The sequence below is a fragment of the Setaria viridis genome, chromosome 6, assembly GCF_005286985.2.
Source record: "Setaria viridis chromosome 6, Setaria_viridis_v4.0, whole genome shotgun sequence".
Classification (NCBI taxonomy): domain Eukaryota; kingdom Viridiplantae; phylum Streptophyta; class Magnoliopsida; order Poales; family Poaceae; genus Setaria; species Setaria viridis.
In genome coordinates this window covers 6,475,920-6,486,159 of record NC_048268.2, presented here as the reverse complement: position 1 = coordinate 6,486,159, position 10,240 = coordinate 6,475,920, and the positions used below count along the sequence as shown (strand labels likewise).

At 44.0% G+C, this 10,240-nt stretch overlaps 1 pseudogene; it reads left to right on the top strand.

Moving 5' to 3' along the window:
• The first annotated feature begins 233 nt into the window (after positions 1 to 233).
• Positions 234 to 1,805, top strand: LOC140223163 (receptor-like protein 7; annotated as a pseudogene).
• Positions 1,806 to 10,240: the final 8,435 nt, after the last annotated feature.

The window sequence follows — 10,240 nt, the reverse complement described above, 5'->3', positions numbered from 1 at the left end:
TCAAGAACATAGAAAACCAGTACAATTCAACTCAATTGCACACTAAGATTCAATCTACATAGCCTTAGGATCCAAGTCTAGATGCGATTGACTAACTGATACCAAATGTAAGAATCTACATTAGTTAATCTTAACCATCTAGAACATGACCACCACTCAATGAAGATGTTAGAGTACAACCAGCTGCCACTGCTTGTGACGATCCGGCCATTAGGGTCGTGGATGAGGCTGGGATGACAGATGCCGTAGGTGTACTAGCTCGGAGTAGATCACGTCTCGCTTCAGGTCTCCACCTGGTCTGTCCACAGATGGTGACAGTGGTGTGGCGACGGCCTTCGAGCAACTCCAGCGCTGCCGTGATCGGGAGGCATGTAGGGGGTGTGAGTAGGGTTTGGTGCGTTGGCGTGTTCCAAACCCGCCGGCCCGGCCCCCTTCTCTTATAGAGCTGGGTCGCTCTGGGCCGGGTCACTCGGGGCCGCAACCAATTGTTCGGTTGCACCTCCTATCGAGGTGCGGGGTGGACGTGCGCGAGGGAGTCCAAGTCGGGCATCAATCTTATCCTTCCCGTTTTCCTCTCGGTCTTTTGACCACCACGTTATTTTTCCAACAAACTCACCTCAACCTCTCCAATTTGGGCTTGTGTGGCCAGATACCTATTGGAATCGGTAAACTCGTGAACCTTGTCTCGTTGGATCTTTCTAGTTCCTTTGAAGATGATGATGATGATTATGACACATCCGACAGTTCCAGCTGAAGACATCATTCTCCTTCCATGAATCGACCACAAGGCTTTCATCATGGCGAGATGGTACTGAGTGCTGTCTCTGGGAAGGTGTTGGCTGCGATGATGCCTCCGGTAATGTCACCGTACTTGACCTCAACAATCGTGGCTTGTCCAGTAATGGCTTGGACCCTGCAGTCTTCAGCTTGACAACCCTTCGTCGCCTTGACCTTAGCATGAATGATTTCGGTGGGGCACAAGATGAAGATATGCCGTCAGACAACATCCCTGCTACTGGAATCGAGAGCTTGGCTTCGCTAACTCACCTTAACCTCTCCAATTTGGGCTTGTGTGGCTAGATACCTATTGGCATCGGTAAACTCATGAACCTTGTGTCGTTGGATCTTTCCAGTCCCTTGAAGATGATGATGATGATTATGACACATCCGACAGCTCCTACTATGTTGTCACTTCTAACTCTATGTGGGGACCCGATTTTGATGCCCTAGTGGCAAACGTCAGTAATCTAAGAGAGCTCTATCTTGACAGTGTGGATTTGTCTACCAGTGGAGAAGAGTGGTGCACATCTCTTGCTACACATGTTCCTCGACGTCAGATACTCAGCTTGGCCACTTGCAGCCTGAGTGGTCCTGTTCATGAGTCTCTCTCGCGGCTCCGTTCTCTCGTGGTGATCAACCTCCAAGGAAATGGTGATATAACTGCCGGTCCATTTCCAGAATTCTTCATGGATTTTATCAATTTAACTGTGCTTCAACTTTCTAGTATTTATCTTGAGGGGCGGTTCCCCATCAAACCCTTCCAATCAAAAAAATTAAGAGTTGTCGATTTGTCCAATAATCCGGACCTCTCAGGGCATTTGCCAAACTTTTCTTATCCAAATTCTTTAGAGACTTTGAGGCTAGACTGGACCAAGTTTTCTTATGCCAGATCAATGCCTTCTAATAATTTCAAGTCCTTGAAGCATTTGAGTCTCGGAGGGAATTTATCGGTGGATTTTCTCTCTTCATTTGGTAGACTTAGGTCCCTGTGCCAGTTGGACCTCACGCTGGACTCAATGAGTTAGGATCAATTATCTCATGGATTGGACAACAAAAGAACCTAATGAGTTTGAATTTGGCACTCTATGGATGTAACTTCTCTGAGATAACACCTACCTTGGTTAGCAACTTCAAGAACTTGAGAAGCTTGGAAATTGTTGATTGTAACCTCCCTAGGGAACTATTTTGTGCAATTGGGAATCTCGTGGACTTGCAAACACTGGAAATGGATCGCTGCACAACATATGGTTCCATGCCATCTTCTATCGGCAACCTCACAAATTTGAGGAAAATGGGTATAATTGATTCTGGGTTTGCAGGGCCAATGCCGATCGCAATCAGCAAACTAAAAAATTTGAAAATCATGTGGATAATTGATTGTTGGTTTTCAGGGCCTATGCCGGCTGCAATTGGCGGACTCACAAATAATTGTGGGTTCTCAGGACCAATACCGGATGCAATTGGCAACCTCACTAATTTGAAATCCATGCATATTCTAGGTTATAATTCTCTGTCTCCGACACCTTGCCCAATAGGCCATCAGAATTTTGGGTCGTTGATACCTTATGCAATTGGCCAGCTTAGTGAGTTGGAATGGTTAGTTCTTCAAGGTTGCAATTTTTATGGAAGCATGCCAAGTTCAATAACTGGAACTTTCATTTAATTCTTTCCAAGGTAACAATAATATTGTCTCCCGTGTCTTTTTTAATCATATGCTTAGGATTTTGTTTACTTGTTCAAGCATTTTTGGAGCACATTGCTTAGCCCTTGAGTTACACTAGTTGCTGTACAAGTGGAATGGATGTAAGACCTCCTGCCCTATCAATATATGTCGGGCAGTGTAATGCTGCCAGCCGCTTAAAAAAATAGAATCGATGTAGGACCAAAAGTCTGGCTATTCCTAATGATTATAGATTCCTAAACTCTTAAAATATAATAGAGTTACTAACCTTTGTTAAATGCAAAAGTATAACATGAGGTCCTAAATCCCCACTATACCCATGTGGCTCGACTTGGCTGTTGGGATTTGAAGTGGTTGTCCTTGGAATTCGAGTGTTAATTATGTTGAAGTATAATAGAACTATCGTCCTTCCCAATCGGGTTAAGACTTTAGGTGCAAGTGATTGGTGCATGAAGCTCAATAAATTATAGTCAAATTTGAATCAAAGAAATTCCATCAAACATAATTGAAAATTGAAGAAAAGGAAAAAGAAAAAAATGGAGGAAGGAATTCCAGCAATATAATTGAAATTCAACAGAGCACCAATGTTTTCACTTTTTTATTCGAGAATATGTGATGCAACATATTTCATCAAGAATACTTTTTGCATACACCTAAAAATAAACAACAGTACCCATAAACAGCACGCCAACAAAACAGGAACAAATGGTCGATTTGCTACCCCAGCTCACTTGATTCTGGTGATTTTCTGCTCTTGCCCTCCAGTTTGCTCCTCAGTGAAGGCCGCTAGCCGCACGTTCTGCAGTTGGACTGAGTGGTGAAACAAAGCAATCTTTAAGTGTAACCACATAAACTGTTGGCTTTTAGAGTCTATGTCATGCAATTTTCTAAGGATAAAATAACTAGATTTGGGAGCTTTTTCGATGGTACAGTATCAGTGGCATAACTTATCATGTTCTGAACAAAATAGGAGCCATCATTTTCTGAATTCAGATATTTCTAGAAGAGGAGACACTTTCTAACTTAATGTTTTCTATTGTCTTTACACGAGAGATTCCACCATCTATTTTCAGTCTTCCTGCATTAAGTGTCCTGGATCTTTCTTACAACCAACTTTCTGGGCCCATATATGGCTTTGACAAGGCAGAATCACGGTTGGCGAAAGTGCGCTTGAGCAACAATGTTCTGTCAAGTTTTATTCCCAAGGCCTTCTTTCAACTAACAAGTTTGGTACATATAGATGTTAGCTCGAACAAGTTGATAGGTTCCGTGGACCTCTCCCATTTTTGGAGATTAAGGGATCTCACCAGTTTGTATCTTTCCTACAGTGAGTTGCATGTCACGGATGCAGATGGTAATAATCCTATGGCTACCTATTTGGCCAGACTTTACTATTTAGGGCTCGCGTCTTGCAATATAATTCGATTCCCAACATCTTTGATGCGTCTTAAAAATATACAATATTTGGATCTTTCATCTAATAAAGGGTGTGTTTGGTTGCATGCATCACATGATGCATGCATGGATGATCCTGGATGGGGTGATTCAACCAATTTGCTTGTACCATATGGTTCACTCTAATTAGTAGAATAATGTATCTAGTGGGATGGCCTCATCCTGGATGAGTTGGTCCAATTCACCCAACCAAACAAAAGGATTATTACTATTTTGAATCATTTCATACATGAATCAAATGATACAACCAACCAAACACACCCAAAATCAGTGGGGATATACCAAATCGGATCTGGAAGACATGGAGCAGTAGTAGCCTTTATTATTTGAATCTTTCGCATAACGTGCTTACGGGCATGCAACTTGCTTCGGATGTACTCCCTTTCAGTAAATCACTACTAGTGCTTGATCTTAGTTTCAATAGGCTTTTAGGGCAGATCCCAATGCCAAACGCATCAGCTTCTTTCTGGGGATATTCCAACAACGGATTCTCTTCCGTTCCACCCAACTGGGCATCCTATCTTAGGGACACCAGATATCTCAGCATGTCCAGAAACAATATAAAAGGCCATATATCTCTGTTTTAAAGGCAAAACCAGATGCATAGATCACATGTATGTCAGAATCAAATTACACATATGCGACGACTTTAGTGAGTAACAAAGATAATGTCATAATGTAGAGAGAGTATATAATTATTACATGATCGATAGTCTTTTAAACCGAATGGCAAAAAGAGTATTATTGTCGCAGTGGATCTTCAACGAAAACGGCGACTCCACAGGCAGATGACTGGAGAAACACGTACGCGCCTAGTACTCCTCCCAATCTTGAAAGACATCCACAGCGCTGACTTGTTCTGAGCAGCGGTTTTAGCAAGGGTAAGTACACTTATGGTTGGTACTTAGCAAGCGTGAGGAATGTGTAGTGTATGGCCATTCAAGGATAGGTTAAGATTGATTAGCAAGTCAGCATTTTAATTGGTTGGTCAAGTTTTATTAGTATTTAATAAATGTAAGTTTATACCACCCACATTCAACGTGAACATAAATAAAGATAACATAAATAAATAATAACAATTTAATTCAACTTCCGATAATTTAATCATGTGAGGGTCCAGGCTGCTCTTGACCGTGAGCATGACTGATCGGTCAGTTTTACACTCTGTAGAGGTTGCACATCTTTACCCACAAGTCGCGTAAAAGTTCAAAAGAACTTTATACCCAACCATGTTGTGCAGGCTAGGCACAATACCACACTACCGAGGTGCGATTGCATAGGGACGCTACGAGGTCTTCACAAAGAGCCCCTAGTAAGTGGTAACCTGCTAAGGTTTCCAGATCAGTAGCAGAGTATAAACCTCGCTAGTGGGCATAATGTTAGGGCAAAGCTCACTTCCCAAGTGGATCGGGTTATACCCCATCTGCCGCCGCCCCTCTTGCCCTTTCGGTAAGATTACCCCAGACTAAAATCTCTAATTAATTAGTCAAGACCAGAGCCATTTAGTTCTTGTGGTTGTACTGTTTGCCCAGGTGGTTCTCCATGTTCTAATTAAGTATGGTGATCTTGTGTTAATGATAGGCATATCATAAATAAAATAAGTTTAACCATTGAGTTCATTAATACCACCATACCCAAGTTGAGCAACTAAGCATATACTACCCAACATTATGTAAGCCCGGGTTGATCAAGGTATTGGGAATAAAACTAGTCACTCCTTAATTAGGACCCATCATGTTTGTAACTTAAAGTGCATGGCATAAATGTTATTAAATAGGAAATTAAAAACTTTCATAGCTTCAAGTTGTGATCAAGGGCATGACTTGCCTTCTTGGATTTGCTCCGGCTGCTCGTAGTCTTCAAAGTCTTGACCTCTGAATCCCTCGAGCTACAGTCCTTCTAATGCATCACACGATCACGTACAAGCAAGCAAAGGAATAAAATAAGAAAATATTACATCAATCAGTAACAACAGAGAGAAACAAGATCATAAAACTAATCTATGTGTAAAGATGAACTCATAGACGTAAGAAGCACTTAAAATGGACCTAAAACGCTAAAGATATGCACTAAACAAGGTGCAAGGGCTTGCGGGCAAAGATTTAAAACTTTTAGGGGTTAAGCTTGAAGAAACCGAGGGCTAAAACATAAATATGCGTATAAACTGAAGGTTTAATGCACAAAAGAGAGAGTCTAGGATTGTGCGCACTATTTTGCAAAAGATCAAGGGCTAGAACAGAAGAAAAAGGACCTAGATCTAAAGATCTTTGAACTACTCTGGACCTCGGGTGCAAAAACCCTAAAACATAGGGACTCTTTAGCAAATGAATGGTGCGGCGTGGGGGTTGACTGGTACGTGTTGGTTTGACTCGGGTTAGATCGGATCTGAGTCGTCCAAAGCAGATCGTACAGCTAGCGGCTGCCAAGAGGACATGGACGGCGCGTGGGCGGCGGAGGCGAGCGGCACGCGACGACGACGAGCAGCGACACGCTCAACTTTGCTCGGAATTGAGTTTCTAGGCATGGTTTTCAACATGAAGAGTCAATCTAGGGTGTTGAGGAGGAGGATTGGGTGCTAGTGGTGGCCGGAGGCTCAACGAGGTGGCCCGGCCGAGCTTGCCCAACTCCGGCGAGCTCGTGCGCACGGAGAGAGGCATGGGAGCGCACGAGACCTGCACCAGGGGCTTCCTCACCTTGCGGAAAAGCTCCTGGGGGTATTCTTGGTGACGGAAAGGCGGCGGCGGCACAAATCGACGACGGCGGGCGGCTAGCTAGGGTTGTGGCGTTAGCGCTGTGGCTTGGAGCTAGGGTTTGGTGCGAGGTGCAGGAGATGCAGCGGTGCTTTTATAGGCCCGGAAGGAGGCACCTTGGTGTGCGGGCCAAGCGGAGGTGAGCACAGAGGATTCGGGATCGACCCCGAGTCGGTTGCGGCGCGGGCGGCCGAAGGAAGGATATGACAGGCGGGCCCCGCTGTCATCGGGTGGCGGCGGGCGCGTGGTGTTGGGCCGAGGCGGAACGGACCGACACGGGAGTTGGGCTGTTGCTGGGCTGTGGCATGCGACAGGCGAAGGAGGAGTGGGGTGCCGGGCTGAGTTGGGCCGGAAAAAGGAGACGGGCCGAAAGAGAGAGAAGAAAAGGAGGGAAAAGGAAAAGGGTTTCCTGTTGTTTGAAGGGAAAACAAACATGAATTCAAAACTGAATTCAAACACAAATTTGAATTCAAGCAACCAAAAATAATGCACCAGCATGAATGCAATAATAAACTCCTATGATTCATTACTTTATTTTGAAAAAGATTTAATTGCCTAAGAAAATTTAACTGCAACCTTAAAATCCTTAGACACATGCACCTAATTTCTAACAAATTTTATTAAATTGCAAAAGTTGAAAATTAGGGTGTTACAAATCCTACCCTCTTAAGAAGAATCTCGTTCTCGAGATTCGAATGGATTAGCAAAGAGCTGGGGAAATTCCTCCTTCAGTTCATCCTCTCTTTCCCATGTTGCCTCATCCTCTGCATGGTAGCTCCACTGTACCTTACACATCTTGGTAACTCTATTCCTGGTAACCCGTGCTAGAGTATCCAAGATTTTTATAGGGTATTCAGTGTAGGTGAGATCATCCTTTACATTTAAATCCTCCATCGGTATCTGTTCCTCTGGAACTCTGAGACACTTCTTTAGCTGAGAGATATGAAACACATCATGCACATCTGAGAGCTGATTGGGTAACACCAACCGATAAGCTACTTCCCTTTAACCTTCAATCTGCGTAAGCCTCTAATGGGTGACACTTTAAGATACACATATTCACCTTCCTAAAAGATCAATTCTCTCCTTTTAGTATCAGCATAACTCTTCTACCTGGACTGAGCTGTCCTCATATTCTCTCTGATTATCTGAACTTGCCTTTCAGCTTCTTGGATAATCTCTGGCCCAAATAATTGACTCTCTCCTGTCTCACTCCAATACAGAGGGGTTCTGCACTTCCTTCCATATAGAGCCTCAAAGGTTGACATCTTGAGACTAGCTTGGTAGCCGTTGTTATAAGAGAACTCAGCATAAGGCAAACTTTTATCCCAACTACCTTCATGTTTTAGAGCGCAGGCTCTCAACATATCCTCTAGAATCTAATTTGTCTTATCAATCTGTCCATCTATCTAAGAATGATAAGATGAGCTAAAATTTAGCTTTGTACCCATGGATTCATGCAGCTTCTGCCAGAAACATGATGTGAACTAAGTACCTCTATCAGACACTATCTTCTTGGGTACACCATGCAAACACACAATCCTTGATATATACAGCTCCGCCAGCTTGGACCCAGCATAGGTGGTTCTCACTTGGATGAAGTGAGCTACCTTGGTCATTCGATCCACTATAAAACGTATTGAATCATATCCATCTCGGGTGCGGGGCAAACCAACAATGAAATCCATATTGATTTCCTCCCACTTGCATTCAGGAACCTTTAATAGTTGAAGCAATCGAGCTGGTCTTTGGTGTTCAGCCTTAACTCTCTAGCATCTATCACACGGGGCCACATGTGCAGCTACATCCTTCTTCATCCCATACCACCAATACTTCTTCTTGAGGTCTTGATACATCTTGGTTCTCCCAGGATGAATTGAGTAGGCTGAATCACGAGCTTTCCTCAAGATAGTGTCTCTGAGATCTCCCACATCCGGTACACAAATCTTCTTTCTGAGCCATATAGTCCCTTGATCATCCTCTATGAATTCTGGAGCCTTCCCTTCGTTCATAAGTTCCTTGATCTCCTTGATCTTGGCATCCTCAAGTTGTCCATTCTGTATTTCTTTCCATAGTCACTCCTTCAGTATGGGCAACTATCCCCAAGTTGAGTTTCTCAAACTCCTTCATCAACTCTTCAGGCAGCTGAAATGCCAGAGCTATGTTAGCATGACCCTTCCAACTCAAGGCATCTGCAACCAAATTTGCTTTACCAGGATGATAGTGAATTTCCATATCATAGTCCTTGATCAGCTCCAACCAACGATGATGTCTTAGATTAAGGTCCTTCTGAGTGAAAATGTACTCCACCCGACACCTCCAAGTCGTGGTATCCTCCCCCGTGATGTACCATAGAGGAGCCGCACAACAGCGGAAGACCATGCGACAATAGGTTGAAGATGACCCTGACATGTGAGTCCCCATCCATTAGTGGTAGGATAGAGGGAAGGGGATGGCTAACGTGAGGGAGGTAGGGGCACTATGGTCATTGCCATGCTCAATTCATGCTAGCACGAGGATGTGGCTCACCACATTAGCAAAAATGGTAAAAGTATAGACTAATTCTTTCTTCAATGATAGATATGTAGGATTTCGTTAGAGTTGTTTTTGAAGGACCATCATCCGTAAGAATGGCAAATAGTTAAATATCCCGACTTTCGTTGCTCAGATCTTAGCTGTTCCTTACCCTGTAGTGTAGGGAGCTTGGGCAATCAGTGGTGGTGGTGGTGGTGGGGTGGGGTAGAGGAGGACCGGATGTGGACGAGTGCAACTGCGGCTAATGTGCGCCAAATCTGACGCGGACAGCGTTGTCCACAGGTGCCCGCTTTGAAAGCTGCTGATTAGGGGAAAAAACAAAAAGGTTCTGGTGTCATCGTCTTATTGGTCGTAGGCAAAAGCGACCTGAGGAACACGCATGTGACGCGATGTCTCCTTCGTATCGACGACTCGGCCAGAGGAACGCCATGGATTGGATGAGCTCTAGACGTGAACGCTGCAACATCTCCTTCGACAAGACGAGAACTACCGCGGCTGGAATACTGCGATTCACGAGCATCGTGGCAACCTCGACAAGTTTTAGCTGCGGCTCAACTGCATTTTTACTTGCTCCTTCTCGCTGATTCTTGAAGCACCACTATCATCTTCAGCCACGTTTTGTGCGAGATAAAACGAGTCAAGTCAGTGTTTTCCACAGCAGTAGGATCTTGATGCCGCTCCACTCCAACCAAAAAAAAAAATGAAGCACATCAGATCAGTATATTTGATGTTGTTATCTGCGGAGTGCGGACTAATTCATCCCAATGCGCAACTTGATTTGATCTTCAATTCCACCTTCCTCAGAATGTAGCGGCCGGCTTAGTTGACTTGGAAGTCTTGCTATAGTGAGACTTCCAATTACCGGTCACTGTTGTAGCAGTGGAGGATACCAACAGCATTAAACATAGGGTATACTAGTCAAGTCTCAGGTGTAGCAATTGCGTACAGCTAGCCATCGTACTCGTAAATTAATTAATTTATTAATGGATGAAGACTTGACAGCAGCTGGAAGCTGCATAACAATCTGTCACGCGTTACT